The sequence below is a fragment of the Onychostoma macrolepis genome, chromosome 21 (assembly GCF_012432095.1).
Source record: "Onychostoma macrolepis isolate SWU-2019 chromosome 21, ASM1243209v1, whole genome shotgun sequence".
Taxonomy (NCBI): domain Eukaryota; kingdom Metazoa; phylum Chordata; class Actinopteri; order Cypriniformes; family Cyprinidae; genus Onychostoma; species Onychostoma macrolepis.
This window is the reverse complement of record NC_081175.1, coordinates 13570169-13587335: the sequence shown is the minus strand read 5'-3', so window position 1 is coordinate 13587335 and position 17167 is coordinate 13570169. Positions and strand designations below refer to the sequence as shown.

The 17167-nt window shown below is 38.7% G+C and overlaps 1 long non-coding RNA gene across 1 annotated transcript; it reads right to left on the bottom strand.

Annotated features, from left to right (window-relative positions):
* Window positions 1-11567: 11567 nt before the first annotated feature.
* Window positions 11568-12768, bottom strand: LOC131529499 (uncharacterized). Its single transcript, XR_009268114.1, has 3 exons — window positions 12670-12768; window positions 12060-12500; window positions 11568-11961 (listed from the first exon to the last, which is right to left on the bottom strand). It is a non-coding gene; the product is annotated as an uncharacterized LOC131529499 (long non-coding RNA).
* Window positions 12769-17167: the final 4399 nt, after the last annotated feature.

The following is a 17167-nucleotide window of genomic DNA, read 5'->3' as shown; positions in this document are numbered from 1 at the left end:
AAAATACTTTGCAGGTGAAAAGTTATTTACTTATATGTATATTTAAATGATTGTTCTCCAAAAATTCATAATTTACCCAACCTCTTGTCATTCCAAAACAGTATAACGTTTTATCTTCTGTAGAACACAGAAACATTTTAAGAAAATGTCTCTGTATTATATATTATCCAAATGTTTCTTATGTTCCACAGAAGGAAGAAAGTCATACAGATTTGGAACGATATGAGAGTAAATGATGACAGAATTTTCATTTTTGTTTTGAACTATCACCTTAATGTACAGTCAGGCAATCATTATCACAAATTAATAATCCAGTTTTAATAATGCCTTCCTTCACCTGCCTTTGTCTAATGTTATAATGCTTCTCAAACTTGCCACTTAAAGAGTGACTGAAAACTCATTTGTCCGCCCACTCACTCCATTAACACACACGCACACAGAAATATCCTGCTGATACAAAAAATCCCTCTTTTCCTTTTCTCTATTATTGCTTGTATCATGTTTTTTAGTCTTTTGCTACCTTTAGCCTCTTCCTAAAAGCCTTTGTAGTGTGTCCATCCAGAACGCTGCTATAAGAGAAGAAAAGCGGGAAAATGCAAGGAAAGAGCATCATAGTCAGGTCCGAGATGAAATAAACGTACGAGTGTAGGGTATGAAATGCAGCAGCTCTGCCTCAGCCAGATAAGACATCACTGTCAAAGATGTTCTGTCACACAAATAGGAATGAAGATATTCAGAAAGCTTGCTGGATTGTGCCAACAGGAAAAAAACAGTGCTGCATCTAAACGAGTGAATAATAAGCGTCTGAACAGAGAGAGTGGATAGCGCTTCAGTGGTCATTGATTTAAACAGCACCAGCTGCAACCCAATAATTGAGTCGAGAAGACGTTCACATTCAGGCCTGTTTGAAGATGTTTGAATGGAAAGACGCAGATGCAGCTCACTCCTACAGCGGTCAGACTGTAGAGCTGAGTACACAGACTTGGCAGCAGGTGGTAATAGTGTGTTCAAAGGAGATTTAGCAGTCCATAACATGAGTAGTGGAGCTGCACGCTGCAGTTATTCCCCACATAAAAAAGGCTCTTTGTGTCAGGAAGCCGATAACACACTTCTCATACCACCACACTGCTCTTCTGGGAGCTGGAGTTGATACAAGGCAGAGAATAGCAAGGTTGTATAGAATTGAGAAGTGAAGATTCAGGTCCTTTATTCAGGTCCTTGAATTAATCACACCCCACAGGAAGATGAAATGGAATTTGAATTTGAATGACAGGAAGAGAAATTTACTGAATTGTACACCCTGGTCCACAAATCTTAATTTATCAAAACTGATGAAATGAAACAAAAAACATATTTAAACAGGTGGTGATTCAAATCTATATCTGTCTATCCGTCTGTCCATCTAGTGACACCTGTAAACATTTCTTACCTTTTTTTTTCAAAATTTTCAAACAAGAATGTCAAGTTAAAATGAAAGCAATATAAATGACTTTGCATTTCAATTTATTTTAATTCTATACTTTCTTACATTCTAATTTGAATTGCAATTCTGCATCCTGTTTGCTACATCAATTCAAATTCATGAATTGGAATTTATAAGGCATTCTCGATTCAGTTCTAAATGGCACACATCCCTGTAGAATAGAATAGAATCCTTATTTAACACCACATGACCAGCGAGTCTCTGTGTTTTACAAGTTGTCGCCACATAATATTGCCACGACAGGACAGTCCCTCTGGAACCACCTTGCTCAAGGGCACATGGGTAACCACTTTTTATGGGGATCAAAGCAGCAACCTTCCATTCACCACTTCTGACCACGACACCACACCAGCACAATCATATTTTTTTCTAATGATACCATTTAAAAATGGTAAGTTTGTCGGCAAAGTCTAAATGGGATTTCAGTTTGCATTCCTGGCTCCGGTCACAGTCAACAAGACACACAAGTCACATTTGAAAGACATTTGCTTCACAAGTCCCACTCTCACTTGAGGTCGTCTATAGCACAGTATTGATCTGGATATAAATAAACCCTCTCTGGCAGGCATTTACGTAAGCTGACATTTGTGAGGATCAGTGACAGTAGATCATAGGTCATTCACAGAGGACATCAAAGCTAATGTAGTCATACTCACATTCAGTCTTCATGTTTGTCACCTATTCATAATTGAGGGCAGCAAAGGCACATCCGTTCCTTTAAAGCATCTATTAAAAACTTCATAGAGATTTTGCAAATGGCTCCTTAAGAACTCATTTAGGACTTAATTGAGGGCACAAACGATTTCCTCTCCCCTCACTGAAATTCAAAGCGCGCTTCTAATTCAGAGACGCTTTTCGAAGCTCAGGCAGGGAGGAAGACTGACGGCTGCTTTATCTGTGCCGTTTCAGTCGTGTGACTGTAGCAGCCATTAATCATGCCTGTCAAGCCATAAAGGCGGTGCTTAGAACGGTGAGGAATGTGAAAGCTTCATATGTTAGGTGACATTCATTAACTATTAATACAAACTATGCAGAATCTATGAAATCTGTTTGAAGTCCTGGCTTTGGAGATAAAAACCGCTGTTTATGGTTTCAAGTCAGATAGAGAAATTGCTTATAGTTTTATCAGTTGTATTTAGTGTAAATCTTTTTGTTCAAGTTTAATATTGTGTTTATAATTTTTATTGTTAACTAAAACTAAAGCTAGCAAAAATCGTCTTTGGTAATTGAAATAAAGCTTTTGAATATAGATATTAATTGAAGAACTTAGTCCAAAAAAAGGTAAATGAAAATTATAAATGTCATATATTAAATTGCCAAAACTAAAACAATATCACATTAATTTAGAAATATAAACATAATATAAATGCTTTGAGTTTTACTAGAACTCTAATTAAAAAATAAATAAAATAAAATCAATTAAACTATAATTTAAATAAAAACATGAATAAATAATATAATAGTTTATCAATGAAACTAAACAGTTCTGATTACAATAGCGTATATCATCAAAAAATATATTTCTCCCTGAAATAGTTTGTGTGTTTTATTGTTAACTAAAACTAAAATTATCAAAAATCGTCTTTGATAATTGAAATAAAGCTGAACTTTTGAACCTACTGTAGATAGTAGATGAAAAACTTAGCCTAAAAATGTAATTGAAAATTATAAATGTTATAAACTACATTAAAATAAAATCACCATAATATATAAATATAAAATAATAAATGCTTTAAGTTTTACTAAAACTTTCATTAAAAATAAATTAAAATAAATTAATCAAAATTAAAAAGAAAACAAAATATAAAAAGAAAAACAAATTAAAAATTTTAATAAATAATATAATAGTACAAGAGTATATCATGTAAAAAGACATTTCTCCCTGAAATAGCTTCAGTGTGTTTAGTTGCTTTTGTCAGTGGCCTGCAGTGTAGCTAACTACTTAAAAGAGCAGTTTAACTACTTTAAATGACGAATAGCTTGTAGCTTATAAATCTACAATTTCCCCGGGATGTTTTAATGCCATGAAACAGAAGAAATGTATCAGTGGTTGATTCTGCTGCACTGTTTACACCCCTGGCATATACGGTGGCTTTACATACAAATGAACTGGCCTTTTTTTTTATCACTTCTCATCTTTTTTGTGACTTTTAACTTTTTCCAAGCTGAGGCATTTGTCACAGGTCACAGCGGTCCGAGCGCTGTCTGCCCAGAGGCTCCATGTGTCCTTAACTCATTGGCTCATTAGGTAAAACCCCTGCCCTCTGGCTCAGAGAAACATGACATGAGACAAGCCCAGACTCCACTGTCGCCTTTTCAAGCCTTCCTGTAATTAAATCTGTCCCTGCTAATCACAGCTGACCATCACCATGACAACACACGGAGGGGCTAATTATGGTCAACATGACTTTAACTGGGGGGAACACTTGTAGAGTTTCAGATTCAGGCTGTAAGTACAGATGTAAATTGCATTCCAGCTGTGGTCTCGGGACATGGCAGGGCAGCGGTGGCTGAGTTTACTCACTCACTGTCTATGAAACCATGCATTAAAACTCAGTTCAATGGTCTGTGCTTTAGTTATGCAGCTAAAACAGCCAAACAGTGGGTGGACGGGGCTTTCGCTTTCAATTGTTTCGCTGGGTGACAGAAGTGCAGGTGGTAATTTGAAGCGCTCTTTCCCAGGTGCAGCATGCAATCAGATATAGAGATCTGTCACTCATTTCTATATGGAAAGTGCAGTGACTGGTGCAGCTCTCCACGCCTACTTCAGAGAACATGACCTTCAATGAGAAGAACTCCATTAAAAGGGCCTGGTGCTGTCATTTTTTCTTTCTTATGTTATCCATTATAATATCACAGAGATGAAAGTTGATACAGTTTTTGATTGGAAAGTTTGGGAGGATTGTTATTATTGGAACTTAAATTGGAATGAATGAAAGAAAGTAGAATTAGTAAAAGATATTCCACACAATAGGAAGTTGTCCAAATTTATTCTAAATGAAAACATTAAAGCACATAATTAAATAATTACTTTTTGACTAATTACTCTTTATTCTCAATTGATGAAATCAGCCACTGAAATTGATGAAACAGACTTTATTTTTGCTATAAATATTATATCTCTATATTTTAATATAAATAATATATCTCTATAAATTCATATTTTAACCATTAAAAACAAAAGTAATTAGAATGTATTAATACTCTCTAATGTCTCCATAAATTTCCTTTCTAGGTAATTCCTGCTTAAAAATGAATACATTATTAAAAACTTAGACAGCATTTTGAAGAAAATGAATAAATGATGCATTTATATAGCGCTTTATTTTGTATTGCTGTACACCCAAAGCGCTTTACAATCATGTTGGGGGGTCTCTCCTCAACCACCACCAGTGTGCTGCATCCACTTGGATGATGCGACGGCAGCCACAGGACAACGGCGCCAGTGCGCTCACCACACACCAGCTACAGGTTTGTAGGAGAAGCGATAGAGCCAATTCAGTGGATGGGGATTATTAGGAGGCCATGATTGACACGGGCCAGTGGAGGGAATTTGGCCAGGACACTGGGGTTACACCCCTACTCTTTACGAGAAGTGCCATGGGATTTTTAATGACCACAGAGAGTCAGGACCTCGGTTTAATATCTCATCTGAGAGACGGTGCTTTTTACAGTATAGTGTCCCGGTCACTATACTGGGGCATTATAAGGCCCTTTCTCACCACAGGAACCTTTTCATAGTACCCGAACTAATTGTGGAACTACCCACTTTTTGGCGTGTTCGCACCGCGGGAACTAGGAACTGTTTTAGTTCCCGGAACTCCGTTTGGAGGAACTAATTAGCTCCTACTTCAGAGTAGGGTCTAAAACAGTTCCATAGGAACTATCGTGACGTAAGTGTACGCTGATTGGCTAAACGCGTACGAAAACGCCTCACCCGCCATGATTTAAAACGCTGTGTAAACACATACTGTGTAAACACATACTGTGTAAACATCGCATCAACTTATATTTCGCAAGAATGGAGAACAGCGATAGATGGACGGACGCTGAAGTACAGGCACTTTTGAACATTTTGAACTCCTTTCCGATCTTTCAATTGCTTGACGTATAAGTTACGTCGACATTCCATGTCCATTATTGTGAACCCCGCAAGACACAACAACAACACAGCTCCGATCACAGCGCCCTCCATCCTCCTGTTGTTAACGTTGTTCTTTGTTTTCGTTGTTGAACGCCGCGCACAAATGACGTCGCTGTCGACCGGCTTACGTCACTTCTTAGTACCCACTGTCGGTGCGAATGCAACCCTTTAAATGGTACTGGGAAATAGTTCACGCAAAATCGTCCCAGTACTTTAGTACTGTACTTTTAGTTCTGGAACTAAAGCGGTGCGAAAGGGGCTATAGTGTCCCTGTCACTATACTGGGCCCACACAGACCACAGGGTGAGCGCCCCCTGCTGGCCCCACTAACACCTCTTCCAGCAGCAACCTAGTTTTCCCAGGAGGTCACCCATCCAGGTACTGACCAGGCTCAACCCTGCTTAGCTTCAGTGGGCAACCAGTCTTAGGCTGCAGGGTGATATGGCTGTGAATATTTTAAAACGTAATATTAAAACATATCTTACTCACGTTTCAATATTTTTACAATATAAAAAATATATATATTTTAAAGTAATACAAATATAAATGTATATAATACATATAATTATTATTCAAATATATTAATAGACATTTTATTCATTAATACCTATACTTACTCCAGAAAGCAATGACCAAGTTCTTGAAATCATTACCACTGTCTTCATAGGGTACATTAGAAAGAGATCAGACCAAAGCAATTCTATATTTCTGATATATAAAAAAAATATTAAAAACTTTCAAATTGAAAAAAGTAAAAATTTAAAATACATCTAAAAAAAAGATAGAATATCGTGAACATTTTTTTCTATAACTTTTCAAAAACTGAAACTTTCATATATTCTAGATTCATTACATGTAAAGTAAAACATTTCAAAAGTTTTTTTAATTTTGTTTTAATTTTGATAACTAGAGCTCACAGCTTATGAAAGTCAAAAATCCAGTATCTCAAAATATTAGAATATTTCCTAAGATCAATCAAAAAAAGGATTTGCAAAACAGAAAAGTTCAAGTTCTTTAAAGTATGTTCATTTATGCACTCAATACTTGGTCAGGGCTCCTTTGGCACTATCAGCACTATCCTATCAGCCTGTGGCACTGCTGAGGCACTATTGAGCCTTCAGCTCGTCTGTATTGTTGGATCGACTGTTTCTCATCTTTCTCTTGAAAATATCCCATAGATTCCATATGGGGTTCAGGTCAGGCATGTTGGCTGGCCAATCAAGCACAGTAATATCATCGTCAGCAAACCACTTGGAAGTGGTTTTGGCAGTGTGGGCAGGTGCTAAAGTCCTGCTGGAAAAGGAAATCAGCATCTCCATAAAGCTTGTCAGCAGATGGAAGCATAAAGTGCTCCAAAATCTCCTGGTAGACGGCTGCATTGACTTTGGACTTGATAAAACACAATGGACCAACACCAGCAGACGTCACGGCACCCCAAATCATCACTGACTTCAGAAACTTCACACTGGACTTCAAGCAGCTTGGATTCTGTGCATCTCCAGTCTTCCTCCAGACCTTGATTTCCAAATGAAATGCAAAATTTACTTTTATCTGAAAAGAGGACTTTGGACCACTGAGCAACAGTCCAGTTCTTTTCCTCCTTAGAAACCACATCAGAAGCATCTTACCTGGGCTGTTTCAGAAGTGGCTTGGTAGCCCTTTTCCTGAAGACGTCGGAGCGTGGTGACTCTTGATGCACTGACTCCAGCTTCAGTCCACTCCTTGTGAAGCTCTCCCAAGTGTCACAGTATTCTCAAGCTTGCGGTCATCTCTGTTGCTTGTGCACCTTTTCTTACCCAATGCAGTCAACTTTGCATTTAATATGCTTTGATACAGCAATCTGTAAACAGCCAGCCCTTTCAGTAATGACCTTCTGTCACTTACACTCTTTGTGGAGGGTGTCAATGATTGTCTTCTGGAACATTGACAAGTCAGCAGTCTTCCCCATTGTTGTGGTTTCAAAGAACAAGAGATACCCGGAATTTATACTATAGGGATGGCCATTTAATGAAACGCAAATTTAAATATTCTAATACTTTGAGATGATTTTTGACTTTCATAAGCTGTAAGCTCTAATCATCAAAATTAAAACAAAAAAAACGTTTGAAGTGTTTTACTTTACATGTAATGAATCTATAATATATGTAAAGTTTCGCTTTTTGAAACAAGTTACAGTTTTTTTTTTTTTTTTCGCGATATTCAAATTTTTTGAGATGCACCTGTATATTAACATGTATTATCAAAATAATAATTATTGATATTAAATATATGTTAATAGTTTGACCCATACTCAAAAAAAAAATAATAATAATAATAATAATATATACAGTGGGTACAGAAATATTCAGACCCCCTTAAATTTTTCACCCTTTGTTATATTGCAGCCATTTGCTAAAATCATTTCCCTCATTAATGTACACACAGCACACCATATTGACAGAAAAACACAGAATTGTTGACATTTTTGCAGATTTATTAAAAAAGAAAAACTGAAATGTCACATGGTCCTAAGTATTCAGACCCTTTGCTGTGACACTCATATTTAACTCAGGTGCTGTCCATTTCTTCTGATCATCCTTGAGATGGTTCTACACCTTCATTTGAGTCCAGCTGTGTTTGATTATACTGATTGGACTTGATTAGGAAAGCCTCACACCTGTCTATATAAGACCTTACAGCTCATAGTGCATGTCAGAGCAAATGAGGTCAAAGGAACTGCCTGAAGAGCTCAGAGACAGAATTGTGGCAAGGCACAGATCTGGCCAAGGTTACAAAAAAATTAGGTTCCTAAGAGCACAGTGGCCTCCATAATCCTTAAATGGAAGACGTTTGGGATGACCAGAACCCTTCCTAGAGCTGGCCATCCGACCAAACTGAGCTATCGGGGGAGAAGAGCCTTGGTGAGAGAGGTAAAGAAGAACCCAAAGATCACTGTGGCTGAGCTCCAGAGATGCAGTCGGGAGATGGGAGAAAGTTGTAGAAAGTCAACCATCACTGCAGCCCTCCACCAGTCGGGGCTTTATGGCAGAGTGTCCCGACAGAAGCCTCTCCTCAGTGCAAGACACATGAAAGCCCGCATGGAGTTTGCTAAAAAACTCCTGAATAAGAATCTCCGGTCTGATGAGACCAAGATAGAACTTTTTGGCCTTAATTCTAAGCAGTATGTGTGGAGAAAACCAGGCACTGCTCATCACCTGTCCAATACAGTCCCAACAGTGAAGCATGGTGGTGGCAGCATCATGCTGTGGGGGTGTTTTTCAGCTGCGGGGACAGGACGACTGGTTGCAATCGAGGGAAAGATGAATGTGGCCAAGTACAGGGATATTCTGGACGAAAACCTTCTCCAAAGTGCTCAGGACCTCAGACTGGGCGGAAGGTTTACCTTCCAACAAGACAATGACCCTAAGCACACAGCTAAAATAACGAAGCAGTGGCTTCACAACAACTCCGTGACTGTTCTTGAATGGCCCAGCCAGAGCCCTGACTTAAACCCAATTGAGCATCTCTGGAGAGACCAAAAAATGGCTGTCCACCAACGTTTACCATCCAACCTGACAGAACTGGAGAGGATCTGCAAGGAGGAATGGCAGAGGATCCCCAAATCCAGGTGTGAAAAACTTGTTGCATCTTTCCCAAAAAGACTCATGGCTGTATTAGATCAAAAGGGTGCTTCTACTAAATACTGAGCAAAGGGTCTGAATACTTAGGACCATGTGATATTTCAGTTTTTCTTTTTTAATAAATCTGCAAAAATGTCAACAATTCTGTGTTTTTCTGTCAATATGGGGTGCTGTGTGTACATTAATGAGGGAAAAAAAATTAACAAATGATTTTAGCAAATGGCTGCAATATAACAAAGAGTGAAAAATTTAAGGGGGTCTGAATACCTTCCGTATCCACTGTATATATTTCACTTCAATGATATATAAAAAAAATACATTTTTTAATTAAAATGAAATATAATTAATATTTTAATAATTAAAAACAAAAGTAATTATAAATTAATATTCAATAATGTCTACATAAATATCATTTGTAGGTAATGCTTGCTTAAACGTGAATATATTATTAAAAACATGTACAGCATTTTGAAGATCCTTAAATTTCATGCCACTTTAATTTTGTTTCCTTGAAGGAATACTTCACCCAAAAATGAAATTTTCTGAAAATGTACTCACCCTCAAGCCATCTAAGATATAGATGAGTTTGTTTCTTCATCATAACAGATATGGAGAAATATCCCAGCAGGCACAGGATGTCAATATAATGTCAGGCTGACGTTGGACATGACATCTGTCACAAACGGGCCAGACACAAACAGGTAAGTGATTCACAAACTGGTTTATTGAACAGTGGAAGATGGATGATAGAGAAGAGCAATGGCAGGTGAGTGAATGATATCAACTGGAGACTGGAAGGTAAGTACAAACAGGTTAGTAGCACAAGGGAGTCAGGTACAGTTCGGGGTAGTGAACGGTAGACCGGACAGTGAATGACTGAGTGCAGCATGCTCTTGAGTGTGTCTTGATTGGAGATCGGCAGGTGCAGGAGATCAAAACCCAGGTGCAGGTGATCAGAAAACAGGTGAGTGCAATCTGGTGTAAGTGATGGATGATGACTGTGGTGATGGAGGAGGCTGTGACAACGTCACATCCCTGACATTACCCCCTCCCCCAGGGGCAGCTCTTGACGCCCTCAAGCGGCGGCAGGGGCAACCATGGCCTCTGGGTGCATCTGGGAACCAGGATATCGTCCTGAACCACCCAGGAACACTCCTCCGGCCCATATCCCTCCCAGTCGACCAGGTACTCGAACCGACCACCCCGCCGCCGCGAGTCCATGATGTTTTTGACCTGGTAGACCGATGGTTGGTCTAGGATTTCTGGAGGAGGAGGCTCATCGGGTTCTGATGAGGAAGGAGAGAAAGGTTTAAGGAGTGACACATGAAAGGTGGGATGGATTCTGTACCTGGGTGGTAGGTGAAGCTGATACGTGACTTAATTTATCTGCCTCTGTATCCGGAACATACATTTGTAGCGGGGACTCAGCTTTTTACAGGGCAGGTGGAGGCGATCTGGGCGGTGAAGGTCCAACTGGGCGGTCGGGGCAGAACCGATAGTCTGCGCTGACGGCAGTACTCGCTCCAGCGAGTAACCTCACACAAGTTCCACCTGATTTCTGGAGAGTGGAGAATGAGACAGGGGCATCCCAGGAAGACATCCACCGTGGATCCCTCCAGTACCAGAAAGGTGATCTCCTCCTCATGTAAGGTGCCAATCTTGAGTTTAACGGGAGGTACTCAAAACCTTACCCGCCCACGCCCCAGCGGCTTCTCTTGGATGGTTTCGACTCGGAGCTCCTGGGCTTGGTGATCTCGGGACAGATGAAGACGGTTTAGAAGGTCTTGAGAGATGAAGTTCCCCGAGGAGCCCGAGTCGACAAGGGCTGGGACTGAAAACGAGCATTCTGGAGTGAATAGTTGCACTGATAACAAGGAAAGGGAAGCAATGGCTGGTTCCAAATTTACAGTACTCCTCACTGGGCATGGGGGTCTGATTGGGCAGGTTCCGATTAAGTGTTCAGAGGAGGCACAATATAAGCAGAGTCCTGCCGCAAGGAGTCTGGTGGAGTCCACTTGCATGAGCTCTGGTACTGGAGGAACGGTGGTGGGTACGCCAGACTGTTGAGTGGCTTCTCCTATATGGCAAGCTAACAAGCGCTGAGCGATGCAGTTGGCTTTCTGCATAAAGCTTTCTAGCTCTACAGAATCATCATAAATTACCATCTGAGTACAGATGCGGGGATCTAGGCCTTGCCGGTAGGCAATGAGGAGCGCTGTCTCATTCCACCCACTGGTCGCCGCCAGCATCCAAAAGTGCACAGTATATTTGAGAGTAAACCTAGCACCCTGGCGCAGACGAAGCAGCTGGTCCGACACCGAGAGGGTTCCTGACGTGGAACAGAAAACTTCTTTGAAATGATTAGTAAATGCATCTATGGAATTAATTATGGCAGAATTCCATATAGCTTTCGCCCAGAGTAGCGCTTGACCAGAGAGGAGAGAAATGAGAAATGTTATCTTCGAGCGTTCGGTGGGGAACATCGCTGGTTGCATCTCGATGAACAGCACAATCTGGAGAAGGAAGCCACCACAGTCTACAGCGCCACCCGCATAGGTAGCTGGCATGGCCATGGGACTTACAGAGGCAGATGGCGGGGTAGAAACTGGCGTGAGTGAAGTGAAGAGTGAAGAGTGTGGTGACCAGTTCCTCGAGGATATCTGCAGGAGATGGAGTGCGTGGATCCATGGAGGTAATTGTCTTGGTCCGGTCTTCTGTCACAAACAGGCCAGACACAAACAGTTAAGTGAATCACAAACAGTGAGTGAATGATACTGAAAAAGGTCCTAGGAAAGTCTTGCAGAGCACTGACAGTCTATATCCTTGCAGGATAGCGGGAGCTGAGGAGTCCGGGAACGAGAGGGAGCAACGAGGGATAATCTCTGGAGAATCAACTGGAGACTGGAAGGTAAGTACAAACAGGTTAGTAGCACAAGGGAGTCAGGTACAGTTCGGGGTAGTGAACGGTAGACCGGACAGTGAATCACTGAGTGCAGCGTGCTCTTGAGTGTGTCTTGATTGGAGATCGGCAGGTGCAGGAGATCAGAACCTAGGTGCAGGTGATCAGAACACAGGTGAGTGCGATCTGGTGTAAGTGGTGGATGATGACTGTGGTGACGGAGGAGGCTGTTACAACGTGACATCCCTGACAACATCGGACAGGCGTTGCATTTTGGTTGAGAATGAAAATCGGGTTGACGTCAGTATTTGACGTCAATTTGACGGTCTTAATGTTGGATTTTGGTTATACAACCTAAAAACAACAAATATCAACGTCAGCTGATGTAGGTATTGAAAATCAAATGAACATTGACATTAGACTTTGAATTGACATTGAATTTTGGTCACCCGACATTGCAAAAATGTAACCAAATATCAATGTCTTGTGTGCCTGCTGGGATAGCATTACATCACTTGCTCACCAAAGGATCCTCTGCAGTGAATACGTTCACAAAATCTGTCCCAATGAAGAAACAAACTCATATACATCTTGTATGACCTGAGGGTGAATACATTTTCAGAAAATGTTCATTTTTTGGTCAATTATTCCCTTAAATTAAAAAAAAATAATAATAATTGAATTAGAAATCTAAGTTAAAACATATATATATAAAAAAAAAATACATTAAGAAAATGTAAATTTCAAATTTAAAAAGTAAGTGTTCATTCGAATTTTTAAGGCAGCATGAACACTTACTTTTTCAAGTTGAAACATTTGTTTTTTTTACACTTACCTAGAGCTGAGGTGAATTTGTGTGTAGCTGCATTGCAGTCAGCAATCCAGATTTGCTTATCTTTTTACACAACATTTATTTACATTATATTATTCCTTCATTTAAGTGACAATTATCAACAGACAACAGAGTTCAGGTGGGGCAGGTTGACTAAAATCAATGCAGCAAACAGAAATGCAATCTAAAGCGTGAGAAATTAAACAGTCTCACACTGTAGTTCTAAAGAAAGGAATTGTGAGTAAAAAAAAAGCACTCATCTCCTCTGTCTTTGAAAGCCAATGAATAATTCTCATCTCCCAATACAGGGAATGGTGTGATTTGCATTACTATTGAAGAATACATTAGGACGGGAATAAGCTATCAGAGGGGGATTTCAGATGAGTCTGAGAACTGGTGCTAAGTAAATAGTTTGTGAAGGAACAAAAGGAATGAGGAAACAGACAGCAGGTTCATTCAGGGATTGCAAAGATCAATCAAAGACAACAGAGGCCTGCAGATTTGAACATGGCTGATTTCCTTTCCAAAAATGAAATCTTTGTCAAGCTGTGAGACTATGAATACAAATAGAGGCACTGGTCGTTGAGATACCTCTCAAGAATATTAAAGTCCTTCACAGAAATAAAGTATATCCCAACTGCAAATTCCATAGAATCTTCTACTGTGGTGCCAGCAATGTGGAGTGGACCAAATATAACAGATATTTGATTCTTATATATACAGTGCCTTGCGAAAGTATTCATTCCCCTCCATTTTTTTCACATTTTGTTATGTTGCTGCCTTATGTTAAACTGCTTTAAATTACTTTTTTTTCCCCTACACCAATCTACACTGCATACACCATAATGGCAAAGCAAAAAAGTTTTTTTTTTTTTTTTTTTTTTTATTTATTAAAAGTAAACAACTTAAATGATTCCATTGCATAAGCATTCATACCCTTATCTGGGACAATTATAATTTAGCTCAGGGCATTCATATAGTTTGTAAACATTACTAAACTTTGAGTGACGTTAACCTGTGGCAAATTCAATTGAATGGTTATGATTTGGAAAGAAACAGCTGGAAATGCATATCAGAGCAAAACCCAAGCCCTGAGGTCAACAGAACAGCGTGTAGAGCTCAGAAACAGGATTGCATGAAGCTACATATCTTGGGAAGAGTTCAGAAAAAAATTCTTCATTGAAGGTTCACAGAAGCATGTAGTCTCCATTACCCTTAATGGAAGAAGTTTGAAACAACCAGGACTCTTCCTAGAGCTGGCCTCCTGGCCAAACTGAGCAACTGATGGAGAAGGGCCTTGTCTAGACTGGTGACCAAGAACCTGATGGTCGCTCTATAGTTGAGCTCCATGATCATATGTGGAGATAGGAGAAAGCTACAGAAGGACAAATATCACTGCAACACTCCACCAATCTGGGCTTTATGGCAGTGTGGCCAAACTCAATCCTCTCCTCAGTGAAGACACATGAAAACACAATTGGCATTTGCAAAAAAAGGACCCTTAGATGCTGAGAAACAAGATTCTCTGGTCTGATGAACCTCAATTCTAAGCACCATGTTTGGAGGAAACCAGCTCTGCTCATCACCTGTAGAGTACCATCCCAAAAGTAAAGTGTGCTGGTAGCAGCCTCATGCTGTGTATCTCAAAATATTGAGATAGCCTTAATGAAAACCTAGTCCAGAGCATTCAGAACCTCAGACTGGGCAGAAGGTTCACCTTCCAACAGGACAAGGACCCTAAGCACACATCAAGAGTGGCATATAGACAACTCTGTGAATGTCCTTGAGTGGCCCAGCCAGAGCCAGAGCCTGAGCTTGAACCTAATCAAATATTTCTGGAGAAACCTTAAAAAAAAAAAAGTAAGTACTGAGATAAGGGTTTGAATACTTATGCAATGTACTTATTTCAGATTTATAAATTTATGAAGTTGTGACAATTCTGTTTTTGTCTTGTCATTATGAAGTGTAGATAGATGTGGGGAAAAGTATTTTAAAGCAGTTTAACATAAGCCTGCAACATAACAAAATGTGAAAAAAAGTATGTTTTCATTAAATGTATATTAAGTATTAAATATAATAAGCATAAAATCTGTAACATAAAAGGTGTAATTCTGCTCATGGACACGTGGAAAACAGTGGTGTGCAAGTGGCACACACACGTTATGATACATAGTGCTTAATATTTATGCACAGGGACGTAACTAACATATATATTTCAGGAGTAGCGGCACCAGGCCTGTCTCTGTTTATTTCTCTCTCTTTCCCTGCATTTTGCAGCACTTGTCATTTCACATGGAGAAGAGAAATGTGAAAGTTAATCCACACTAGGTGCTGTCATTAATACATAGGGAAGAGTTGAATTTACAATTCTAATGTGTCGATTTGCACCAGGTCCTGCTCCACAGAGATATTACAGTCACTGGAAACCAGAAGCAATGTATGGAATGGGTAAGTTGGCACTTCTTTGATCAGCACAACAAAGCAAATAGCGCATTCTGCTCAGTCATGAGGATGATACGGGCTGTTTAGAGCGAGGCTGTAAACACAAGACTCACTTAATCTCATGACATCCCTCTCTGACTTTCCCAGCTGCAGACATTTAAATTTTTTATGTTTATAAGCCACTTATTGTGTTTCTACGTTGACTTCTGTCCAGAAAGCCAGTCATGCTCTATTTACTGAGCAGTATGAACAGCGGTAGCTCTGTGATCCTCTGCTCTACCTCAGGGCCACACGCTGCCCTCACAGATCTTCTGTTCACCAGCCGCCTGCCTGGAAAGTGATAGTAGGCTGCTTTCTCTGAGGACCCGAGCCCTGCAACATCTGTAGCAGCTTCGGCGCTGGAGAGCTCATGTGTCAGAACATTTAAAAGCACTTCTCTGGGGTGCATAAGGAAAAATAGCTCCAGTGAAACCTGTAGCTAAATATTCCAGTCCCAAATGAAATCACAGACAGTCGTTTCCAGGTCATCATCTTGGCTTCTAGGTTTGTTTCAGCCCACACTTCAGTGAGGGAAATAGGTATGTATGATAATTACAAGAGAATCTGAAGGCAACTAAAAGGTGGACACTGTTCATCTGAGCTAAATCTTCACTCAGCCACACAGTAAAAAAAAAATCCATAAAAATAGGGCACAATGTTCCAATTTGAAGGAATTTCTAATCTACCAGTACATTTTCCCTTTCCCCATTTTTCATTATTTATTTTTCACATATTTATTTACTCTTTTTTACAGTGTCTAGAAACCATAATTAAATCTTGACTGGTGATCACAATGCATGCAATAGAATTGCTGCAATAGAATTTAGCTATAATAGAATTTCAAGTTATATTTAATGCTAATATTTTTTATATTTTAAAATATGAAAAAAAAATATTATATAATTTGTTTAAACATAATATATATGTAATATTAGAACATATATAGTCATGTTTTAAAATTTTAACAATATAAATAAAATAAAAATGAAATAATTAAAACATAAATGTATAAATATATATATATGCAAAACTGTTATTCAAATTAATATATTAATATTAATATAAATAATAGATATAAATAATATTAATATAAATTGGCATTCTATATTTATTTAATGATATATAAAATTATTAAAACTTTCAAAAGATAATTAAAAAATTACAAATATATTAACATGTATTGTCATATTAATAATTGTTATTCAATCATTGATATTAAATATAATATTAAATGCATATTCATGGTGTGATCTATCCATACTCCAAAAACAACATATTCACTTTAATGATATGTGTAAAAATACACATTTTAAATTAAAATGAAATATTTTAAAATGTATAATCATTGTTACATTATTAATATTAAATACAATTTTAAATATATATTAATGATTTTATCTATCCATACGGTAGCAAACCACATTCACTTTAATATTCACTTAATTTAATTAAATAAAATATTTTTAAAATATATTAAATATAATCATAACAATCGACATGTTATTTATATTAAATATAATATTAAACATATATTAATATGATTGATCTGTCCATAGTCCAACAAACCATGTGCACTGCATCAGTACATTGTGTAAAAAGAGAGACACACACCAACCCTCATTGTTGAAATACACAGCAATAACTGCCAGTCTTTAACATCTTTCCTACCATCACCAGCTCTTGAGCCCACACTGAAATAAAACCAAGC